A 12,506-nucleotide genomic window follows, 5' to 3' on the forward strand; every position below is an offset into this window, starting at 1 on the left:
GTTATAGGAGAATTCAATTAATGGTAAATGGCTATCCCAATTACCACCAAAGTCAATTACACATGCTCGGAGCATGTCTTCTCGAGTTTGTATTGTCCTTTCACTCTGTCCATCTGTTTGTGGATGATAAGCAGTACTTAGATTTAGTCGAGTTCCCATTGCTTTCTGAAAACTTTTCCAAAAATGAGAAGTAAATCGACTATCTCTATCCGATACAATGGAGAGCGGAACTCCATGTAAGGATACTACTTCGTCCACGTACAGTTGCGCTAATCTTTCCATGCTAAAGGTTTCTTTCATTGGTAGAAAATGAGCTGATTTGGTTAATCGATCGACAATTACCCAAATAGCATCATTACCTTTTCTGGTTCTGGGTAACTTAGTAACAAAATCCATTGTTATGAGTTCCCATTTCCATACAGGCATTTCTAACTGTTGGAGTAGTCCTGAAGGTTTCTGATGTTCGGCTTTAACTTGTGAACAAGTTAAACACTTGGATACGTATTCGGCTATATCCTTTTTCATTCCTATCCACCCGAAATTATTCCTTAAATCTTGGTACATTTTATTGTTTCCTGGGTGCATGGTATACCTAGATTTATGAGCTTCTTCTAAAATCTTATTTCTTAACTCTCCTTGCTTAGGTACCCAAATTTGTTTCTTATGGAATTTCCAAATTCCATTATTTTCTTGTTCTAATTCTTTTAGGTAACCTTTCATTCCTTCAGCATCATCTTTGATTGCTGTTTTCTGAACTTCTTTGATTTGTGCTATTAAATCTACTTGTAGATTTAACCTCAGAGCACGGACTCGTTTCTGTTTCTCATGGTACTTGCGACTTAAGGCATCTGCAACTACATTTGCCTTTCCTTCGTGATATTGGATATCACAGTCGTAATCGCTTAGCATCTCCATCCATCTTCTTTGCCTCATGTTTAACTCTTTTTGCCCAAATATATATCTTAAACTCTTATGATCTGTATAAACAGTAAACTTACTTCCATACAGATAATGTCTCCATATCTTAAGGGCAAAAATTATGGCTCCAAATTCTAGATCATGAGTCGTATAATTTTCTTCATGCTTTTTCAATTGTCTAGAAGCATACGCAATTACCTTCTTGCGTTGCATTAACACACATCCATAGCCTAATTTTGAAGCATCACAATATACTTCAAAATCTTCTGTTCCTTCTGGTAAAGCTAAGATTGGTGCATTCGTCAATCGATGCTTTAAAATCTTAAAAGCCTCTTCTTGTCTAGGTCCCCATTCAAACTTAGCAGCTTTACAGGTTAACTTATTTAAAGGTACGGCTATCTTAGAGAAATCTTTGATAAATCGTCTATAGTATCCAGCTAAGCCTAGAAAACTTCTTATCTCCATAGCTGTTTGTGGGACTTTCCACTTTGTAATTGCTTCTATCTTAGCAGGATCTACATGGATACCTTCATGATTTATCACATGACCTAAGAATTGTACTTCTTGTAGCCAAAATTCACATTTTGAGAATTTGGCATAAATCCTTTCTTTTCTTAACAAAGTTAAGAGAACGTGTAAGTGTTCACAATGTTCTTTTTGGCTTTTGGAATAAATAAGTATGTCGTCGATGAAAACGATCACAAATTTATCCAAGTATGGTTTACAGATTCGATTCATCATGTCCATGAATGCTGCTGGGGCATTCGTTAATCCAAAGGGCATGACTGTAAAACTCATAATGACCATACCTAGTTCTGAAGGCAGTTTTAGGTATGTCTTCTTCTTGTACTTTCAGCTGATGATATCCAGATCTTAAATCTATCTTAGAGAAATACCTAGCTCCTTGCAGTTGATCAAAAAGATCATCAATCCTAGGTAATGGGTATCGATTCATAATCGTAACCTTATTCAATTCTCTATAATCGATACACATTCTCATCGATCCATCTTTCTTTTTCACAAACAATACTGGTGCACCCCAAGGGGATGAACTCGGTTGTATGAATCCTTTGCTTAATAATTCATCTAATTGCTTTTTCAATTCTAGCATTTCGGTAGGTGCTAATCTATATGGTGCTTTGGCTATTGGTGCAGTACCTAGAATTAAATGAATTCTAAATTCTACTTCTCTATCAGGTGGTAATCCAGGTAATTCTTCTGGAAAAACGTCTGGGTATTCTGAGACTATTGGAATATCCTGAAGTTCCTTATCTTTAGTGTTAATGATTACTGAAATCATATACACCATTTCCTGCTTTCTCGAATAGCTTACCAATTTCATTACTGAAATAAATTTCAGTGGCTTTCGAGGTTTATTTCAAGTAATTAAAATTACTTCTCCTGAAGGGGATTGAATTTCTACTGCATTTTTATCACATAGGATTCGTGCATGGTTGGCTATTAACCAATCCATTCCTAATACTACATCGAATCCGGCTAAATTCATTGGTAACAAATTTGCAGAAAATTTATGGCCTAATAGTTCTATTTTTCCTTCTTGCCAGATTTTATCTATTTTCACAGAATTTCCTTCTGCGGTTTCAACTGTGAAAATTTGCCTAAGAGTGGTTAAAGGTAACTTAAGAGCTTGACAAAATGAAGTATTAATAAAACTTTGGTTCGCACCAGAGTCAAATAATACTTTTGCAAATACGTCATGTACTAGGAACGTACCGGCTATCACATCTGGAATGAGTTCGGCTTCTTGAGTGGTCAGCTGGAATGCACGCGCATTTTTCTTGGTTGCTCCTTCAGTGGGTTTCGCTTTGTTGTCTACTGGTTTAGTTAGCTTAGGACATTCGGATTGAAAATGTCCCCTTTCTCTGCAGTTATAACAAATTCTTGTTTTCTTCCTGCAGTCTTCCTCACGATGTCCTTTTGCCTTGCAAAAATTGCAAACTATATTGCATTGTCCATAATGCTTCTTTTTGCAATTTCTGCAGAAAGGAGGTGATGAGGATTGCCCTGTTCCTCTTTTCTTGATATTACCCATACGAAATCCTTGGGTAATCTTCTGAGCTATTTCCTTCTTCCGGTCTTCTTCTCTTGTGCGCATCAATTCATCCGTTAGGGTGTTAGCTAATTCTACCGCATCGTCAATGGTACGAGGTCTCGCAGCTTTAACGATGTTTCGGATTTCACTAATTAACCCCCAGATGTAACGGGAAATAAGTACCGGTTCTGGCGAAGCCAGTGTTGGCACCACCCTTGCGTATTCAAAGAATGTCGAAGTATAGCCCCGGCAATCTACCCCTGTCATGTGGTGACTTAGGAATTTGTTTGCCATTTGATCTTTTTCATATTCGGGACAGAATTTTCTTTCTACCAGATTCTTAAATTATCCCCAACTCATGGCATAGGCTATCCTTCTTCCTTTTGCCTGGATGACCGTGTTCCACCATTCTAGTGCTCCTTCTTTGAACAGATTTGATGCATACATCACTTGATCCTCTTTGGCACATTTGCTTATTGCAATCACTGCTTCGGTTTTCTCTAACCAACGCAGTGTTGCAGTTGCCCCTTCGTTACCTGCAAATTCAATAGGTTTGCAAGCAAGAAACTCTTTGTAAGTGCAACCAGGCGTTGCAGCTTTTATCCTCTTAGGGAGTGGGGCCTGTTGCGGATCATGATTGTCATGATTGCCGCCTCCATTTATGCTGTTACTGCCGTTATCTTCTGGAATACGTTTACTAGGAATTAATTGTGGTTCGGCAGATTTCTGAACAGCAGCCACAATTTCTGGAATAGCATGGGCTATTCCTTGGGCGATAAAGTGCTCAATATCTTGTCGGGTTATATATTGATCTTCCGGTTCTTGCTCAGATTGATTTACTTCATTAATTGGTTCATTATTAGCGTTTTCCATCTGTAATTAGTAGAAATTTATTAGTGTCTAACTTATTACTAACAAATTTGCACAGATAAACACATAAATTACTACAACATACAAACATAACCAAAATTGTCGATTTCTCGACTTTCATTTTGTTATTGTATATTGTATATGCCTCCGTACACACCGTATCTTACAAAGTTTTATTGCCCATTTTACAGAATTAGTTTTACTATGTTAGTTATAATACAGACAAACTTTTTCCAGCCTTTCCTATCTTTTGGTTCACTGGCAGTTTTAGTAACGACGCTCCCTCTCGTCGTACTTCCAAGAGATCTGCTCCCCCATTTCCCTGATCCTATTCCCGGTGCCTATCAGTTCTTCACCAAACTGACGTAACTCAGCTAAATTTTCATAGCTCATTGGCGGATTAGGGATAGGTTCTGGATCAAACTGCGGGAGAAAACTATAGGGACTATTAACTATATTTTGGAATTGCCAGTCATTAGTCCACCATTCCTCCATTTGGCCTAATGGTCTGGTGTGAACTAGTGGGTCTGGAATAGCTGGTCCTAGGTTTAGTGGGAATTGGGCTGTAGCCGGGTAAGAGAAGAGATTATCGTTGATAGGCTCTAAAACATCACAATTATCCAGTAGGCGATCTATTTCGTCCTGGAACGTGATTTCCTCAGACTGTTTAGAGCTTTCTCCGATCTCTATTCCCTTTTGCTCTAGGTCTATTCCTAATTCCTTTTCTGGTGGTTTCGAACTTTCTCCAGTTTCTATTTCCTTTCCCTTGTTCATGCTCACAGGGTTTTCTATTTTGGGAAGTCTTCTAGTGGCTGGTTTTCTACGGCGTACTTTCCTCCACCCTACGTATCTTCTTTTCTTTTTAGGTTTGGCTTTTTCCAGCGGTGGAGCTTTGAATTCCACAGGTTCTTCTATGTCAGCAATGTAACCAGTAAAGTCGTGAGAGACTTCGATAGGCACTGGATATAAGTTGAGATTTTGGAATGCTTCCGACATCTCATTCATGCTGCATAGTATATATGCAAAATACAAGAATGTAATGTTAAAACTTTGGAACAAAGTTTAACAAACAAACACTGAAGTTTTATTGCATAATTTATACAGAAGACAACAGAAATAAACACACTAGGATTTTATTTATTTACTGGATTGTGATTTCTCTTACTAGACCCAATTTATCAGATATTTAGAGGTTGGCATTTTCTGCTACAGTAGCTAGCATATAGAGATTTGCCCATTTCTTGTCTATTTTATCTTCCCAAGGTGTACTATTACCCAATTCTTGAACTTCTGGGTTAAACCTAACTCTCTTGGTTCGGGGTTTCTTTTTCTCCTGACTCTTTTTAAGTATCGAATCCCTTTTCTCTGGGGAAAGAGGATTCTCATAGTTTGCCTTGCGGACAAAGATTCCTTCTTCTAGGTTTACTGGGTTTTTAGAAGAAGATGCAATATCTAATTTGTGATAGATAGCAGACAGCTTTTGTTTACCCATACTGTAACTAACAAATAATCAGTTAATACAACAAATAATCTCAGAATGATAACTAGTAAAATTAAGTATTTTGTCAAATACTTAATTCCGTAATAGGCTTAAATCAGTGGCTCGATCAGTGGCTCAATAGTTATTAATTATTAGCTCTGATACCACCTTCTACTGTCACGGCTCCCCGACCCACCCTGGCCGGAGTCGGGGGCCGCGAGGCAGTTCCAGTGGTACCCGTGGTATCTGATTTATGCGGCGGCGGAAGTCTTTTATTACAGGATCTTTTCACCGTAAAATACTCGTTTAATATATTACACAAAGTTGTTAGGGATAAATTCCCATAATTTACAATAAGTTGATTTCACACAGAAATCATTATTTGCCAAAACAAGTTTCTTTATTTATTTATTTACAATGAGCCACTTCTCTGAGCTTGTAGTGCTTTACTGCACTTTTCCTGGATCACACAGATCACCTGAAACATGTTTGAAAAAGGTTTTGTCAGCGGGGAAATACTGAGTGAATCATTCTGTTTTCTAAAACGACCCGTTAGTTATAAATTACAGTATTAAGGGGAATTACAATGTTTCTGATATCAAACTAACTACCCACAGTATTTGTCACTCGACCATCCATTGGCTAGCCCATTTGTCCAATGGTGTCTGTGACTGTGGTCAGATCACCCCTTGGCCACCCGTTTGTCCAAGTGTGACGGGAAATAAGTAATGTATACAAAACCCCACATACCGGCTGTAATATGGTGATTACATAGACTTAATCCCTGTAATTATAACCTTTGAAGATAACTTGGAGTTTTGTAAACTTACTCACAAACTGTGAGAAAACAGTTTAAAAGAAGAATGACTCACATTGCAGATTAACGAGCAATAGATATAAGCCTACTGATTAGCCTTGATTACACCTAGTTTAACACAATGCACACACAGGCAGGTTAGTAACTAATACAGCAGTTACGTCAATTCACGAGATTAAACCCTCACAACGATTAATCAGTGCAATACTCGATAATTCAATCGGATTCACAACGAATAACAGAGCATAGTCCGAATTCGAACAGCACTCAAATATTCAAGTCGAAATCACGACGAATAATCAAAGTACAAGCTCAATTGAGCAGCACCCGGACTATCGTTGGATAGTTATAATCGATCGGACGTTGAATCGTAATAGCGATCGAGTTATTACCCTGTTTGCGGCAGCGTTTCGTGATCGTGTGTGTGTATTGTGGACTGTAATCGATCTAACTCGACGTACAGACAGCGATTCTACGTCGCTTTTGTTTCAACAGTTAAGTGCCAAGGTCGGCTATTTATAGCCAGAAATTCGACTCGCTTACGGAACGTATGACCTAACCCTTACGGTCCGTAAGGGAACCTGGTCTGCTTACGGTCCGTAAGGACCAACCTTTACGGTCCGTAAAGGGTGCAACCTATTTCCTAGCCTAGCTGAGTTCGGGTCTTAGCTTTGGTGAGTCAAAAATTCAGCCAATCAGCATTTAGCAATGATTTTAATTAGATAATTATCAATTAGGGTTTGCCCCCCTCGAGTTTTAGGGGCCCTGATCCTGATTCCGATTGTTCCGGAAATTTCAGGGTTTACGCCAAATTACTTGGGTGTCTTAATTAGGATTTTCTTATTGGATAATTATTATTCTAATTACGAGTTTTATTGACGGTTGTTACAGTTACGGAGCTCTAGATCAATCAAGCAGAGTAACTAATACGTAACCGGGGGTAATAATACTTACAACGAGGCAGAGCTTCGCTTTTTAGTGGGTATAATACCCCGGAAATTACTTTTAATATTCAGAATTTGAGAGAGAGATCGAAAATTTGAACGAGGAATGACTGAAGCCGATCTCCTCTATTTATAGGACTGATCAGCCTCTTTCTCGTTCCCCGCAAAAGAAACAAAGGGGGTCTTCGCGCCCCGCGAGAGCCTATAGGGTAAGCCCTAGCTTGGCTGACTCGAGGACTAGCCTCGACACGCATCATGACACATGGCGGCAGGGGGTGTGGGCGGGTGGCCAGCTGTCGCGGCCCGCGACATCTCTGTTGTCTGCGTCGCGCCCCGCGAGGGCCCACTAGATTTGATTTTATTTGATTTTTTTAATTTAAAGGTATTTCAGGCCTATATTTCGTGTACGGGGTGTATTTTAGGACTTATGGGGATGTTATAATGATTTTAGGAGAGTTGTTATAGTATCGTTAAAAGTTTGAGTTGGGTTGTTACACTGACACGTGTTGCATTGTATTTTTATTAGGAACCCAGGATTAGCACCAGGAAGCTTTAAGTTAAAACCCTAAAACCAAAAAGTGAGTCATTCTTTCTTTTTTTACCAAATGCATTTCAAAACCCTAAATGTTTTTCAGTTATACTTACAGTGATTAAGTTTTTGTAATCTGAAATTACTGCCGGTATGTGGTGTTTTGTATACACTACTTGATAATCTTCACTACTGGACGAAAGTTAGCCAATGAATGATATGACCACTGTCACATCGGAACTGTCACCGTGTGACAAATACTTATTGGGTATTTGATGAAAGCAAGATAAATTTAGTTTGTTCATGAAGGAGTAATTATTAATTGTTTTAGATTGCGATAATAACGTGATTCGTGTTCCCAAACTTAAAATGAAGATAACGCTCAAATGTAAATCACATGATAATTGAGATAACATAAAAAGAGATTTATCATAAAAACATGGATTGTCACGGAACGTAACATAAGACTATTCCAAAGTGAATCGAAATCCTTTTCGAATTAAGGAGACGTGCTTTGGCCTAATAGACAAATACTCTCATCAAGGAGCGACTAACGATATTTGTCCTTCCAGTTACTACACGTCCTTAATCGATTGGGAAAATCGAAACTTTGGCGAGATTGAAAATCAAGGAATGGGACTAGTTATTAAGGTATGAGTTTCACCTCTAACTCAATAACATCGTACCCTAACGTGGTTAGTACTTATCAAAAGATAAGGTCCACCAGAGTATGAAATGGAAATTTCCCATCAAGGTTTGGATATCACTCCTAACTTGAGGGTATATTTCGTGCAAAATACAAAGTATAGCTGAGTGAAAGTCATCATCAAATGTGGGAATCACCCCTGTTTTGATGAGTCGTTTCGATTGTGTTATAAGAGTGTCTTCAAAGCTTCCATGTGTGTATTGTGTCAGCCTTAGGAAAGGCTTGTATATTAGAAGTCCAAAAGAATAGAGGGAAGCAAGGAAGAGAGAAGGGAATATTGTCTTAAACAGCAAATAAATGAGAAAGCTCCTAAACTATAGACTAGGTAAAAGCATTCCTACTTTTCCTAATTCCCTATAGTTATGGCTCTAATACCAATCTGGTATCAGAGTACTCCTACTATAGGCTAGGCAATAGTAAGGCAATCCTACCTAATTCTCTATAGTTATGGCTCTGATACCAATCTGTCACACCCCAACCGATGGCGGAAACATCGGGATGAGACGAACAAATTGCTCAAAACATCATAACACTACCTGTGACAATATAATTAAATTTCATTTATTAAAATTGCAAAGTTTCATACATTATCATAAAAGGAAATAACAAACATTAAACATAGTTTATTTCAAAAGTGGGTTTCTAGGCCATCCTATTCATTTCTTCAAATCTTGACTTCCTCATCCTGCAGTATGCATTTAAAATAAAGTCAACAAAACATGTTGGCGAGTATACAAGTTTGAATATAGTATAATATGTTTGAAATAGATTAACATGCTCAAATCCACGTGACTATATGATTTCATATTAACAGTTATACTCGTAACGATGATATCTATGTGTTCAAACCAAAGTTTAACGCAATTAACATAGCCTAACCCTAGAAGGGTGGTAACATGAGTAACATAGAATAAACCTAACAATACCCATAATATTATGGGAGGGGCGTTTCTCAACCTACAGCGCTGCCATTGTTAGGGGAGGCTTGCAAAGTTAATGAACACACAGTCATAAATGTTTAACAGTAGCATAACATGATTAACATGAGTCAAATAGATTCACATGAAATGTGGATTGAGGGTGCAAAAATGTTTAACATAGTGTGTTTGATATAGAAATGCATACAGCACCCAAAATGTGATAAAATAGAAAATGGGTCATGTATACTCACCTTAGGTTGCGTTGCGTTTTTCTTGGAAAAGATTAAGAACAAGGGATTGCCCAAGAGTATGTGCACAAGAGATTTACCCTATTAATTTTAAGGATTGATAAATATTAGGAATTTGGAGATTATTTAAATAACAAGGCTTTTATAAAAATAATATTAACATTTTTAAAATAACAATCATATATCTCATATTTTGTATTTAATGAAATATATGACAATTTATTTATAAATAAGTGAGTAAAAATAAATACTGATTTTTATATATTATTATAATAATATTACTGATTATACCAAAATATTATAAGTATTATTACTAAAATTCTGGATTTTATAAATAATAATTCCTGATTATTATGTATTTAAAATAATATTTCTGATATATACATATAAAGTAATAATTCTGATTATTATTAATATCAATAATATAGATTAATAATGCTGATTTAAAATAATAAATCTGATTATATAAAATAATAAATCTGATTAATAATTCAGATTTAAATAGTAAAATAATAATTCTGATTATTATATAGATATATATATATATATAAAATGAAAATTCTGATTATTATAAAATAATAATTCTGAATATTTAAAATAATCTGATTATTATAATAATTCTGAATAAAATAATAAATCTGATTAAATAAAGAATAATAATTCAGATTTTAAATAATACTTTAAATAATAATTCTAAAAAATAAATCTGATTTATTTTGTTAAAAAAAATTCTGATTATATATAAAAAACCGAAATAATAATTCTGTTTTAAAAGTTCAGATTTAGAAATAAATCTGTTTAACAATATTTCTGATAATATTAATATCTAATAATAATAATATTAATAATAATAATAATACTAATAGGTAATAATAATATTAATAATATTAACAATATTTATATTACTGTAATAGTAATATTAACACAAAACAAAGAAATCGAAATCCAAAAACGTAAAGCCGGAAAAGAAGAGGGTACCGGACTGTTGCAGACGGCGGCAGACGGCGGTGGGTGGTGGTTTCCGGTGGTTCGCAGCGGCGAAGGTGGTGATCGGTGGTTCTCCGGCGAAGGTGAACGAAGACTCGAATCGGTTGCGGTTTGTTTCGGTTTGTTTCGGGTGTGAAGGAACGATCATGAAGGTTACTCGGGTTTATATAGAAGTAGGACGTCGGTTACGAACATGAAGGGTCTCGGTTTTCCGGTAAACAAGCCAACAGTCGGAGAAGACGATCGGTTTAGGCGGTTAGCGTATTTAATTAGCGGTTAAATATCATTCGGTTTCAAGATATGCCGGATGTGGCATGCCCGGCCGAGTGGTTAGTCGCTTGTTTGTTAAGTGCATCGTCCCGAGTTCGATTCTTGTCCCGCGCGGTTCAACCACCCCTTTTTTTTTACTAACATATATCCTGACTAACTGGGTTAGTCACTAACTGAGTTTTCTAACTCAGTTAGTGCTGCCCTTTGATAAAATTAACCTGGTTAGCTGATTTAACTAGGATTAGCTAACCAGGTTAGTTTAACTAACCAAAATGATCAAAAATCATAAAAAAAAATCAGTTTTAAATATTTATTTATTTAATTTTAATTATTAGTTTACTTATTTAAAATATTAATAAAATAATATAAAAATTATTTTAACCCAAATTTTGATATTTTTACCGAATTAACGTATAAATTCCCGATTTTTGTACGGTTTAGGGTAATCTCTTGGCAATGATGAATTTGAGAGCTGAGATTAAGATGTGTTTTCACTGTTTTTACGTGTTTAACATAGTTTAACATGTTATCAATTGTTTTGACAATACATAGTATTCAAACACAAATATGAATAAAATAATGCACTTTCATTATGATTTCAAGTCTCGAGTACAATTTGGGAATAAAACCAAATACCACAAAGGTACAACTTACAAAAATAGAAAGTACAAGTAGACTTGCCAAAAATGGAAAGATCGAAAATACGAGGTGTCACAGTCTCCCCTACTTTAGGAGATTTCGTCCTCGAAATCTTAAAGAGAAAGGACTGAACGAAGAGTAAAGTAATGGTCACAACATGGATGTTGAGTGCGAGGAAGTAATAACGAGAAACGTAAAATCAACAGTGATGGACTTGCCATCAGAAATTTTGACTAGGAATGACTTGGGGAGTTTCGAGTGAGTACAGTTTAACATAGATTCAAATTTAACAAATACAAATCCTTACGCGAGTATCGAGGTAATAGGGTTGTTAAAGAAAAAGCGTACCATCAGTGACTTCGTTGTCGTCTTGGGTTTGCTGTCGTTCTTGATTCCATAGAGGACATTGTGGGCGAAGGGGTGTAGTGTCTCCACACTTGTAGCATGCGCGTACTTTGTTGACTGACTCTTGGTGTTGGAACTTTCGTTTCCTGCCTTCGCTGCCACTTGCTTGGGCTTCAGTGTTAGTGGTAATCTGGTTGGCTATCTTGGTGGATGTTGCAATTTGTTTATCGCGAACGCGATTGTTGTTTAGGCTAGCTGCTAGACGATAGACAGCCTCGATGTTGTCAAGTTTGGCTGCTTCGATGGTATCACGCATCGTAGGAGGCAACCCATTTATATATTTCCGAATGGTGCGTTCTGTGGTCAACACCAAATGAGGCACGATAAAACACAACTGCTTGAACCGGGTAGTGTATGCAAGGTTTTCATCTCCAATTTGTTTGAGAGTCCAGAACTCTTCTTCTAACTTCTGCTGCTCATGAGGAGGGCAGAATTCCTCCATCATAAGCTGTTTGAGTTCTTCCCAAGACAACGCGTAGGCTAGTTCATTGGATCGAATGTTTCTCTCGTTAGTCCACCAGTCTAGTGCCCTGGCTTGGAAGACACCAGTGGCACTTCGAACCTTGAGTTCCTCTGGGCATTCACTATTTATGAATGTGACCTCTATGCTGTCAAACCATTCCAACATAGCTGTCACACCATCCTTCCCAGTGAAAGTTTTGGGGTTACAAGCAGTGAAGTGTTTGTAGTTGAATGAGACTGGTTTAGGCTGAACTACGC

This window comes from Helianthus annuus, chromosome 15, assembly GCF_002127325.2.
Source record: "Helianthus annuus cultivar XRQ/B chromosome 15, HanXRQr2.0-SUNRISE, whole genome shotgun sequence".
NCBI lineage: Eukaryota > Viridiplantae > Streptophyta > Magnoliopsida > Asterales > Asteraceae > Helianthus > Helianthus annuus.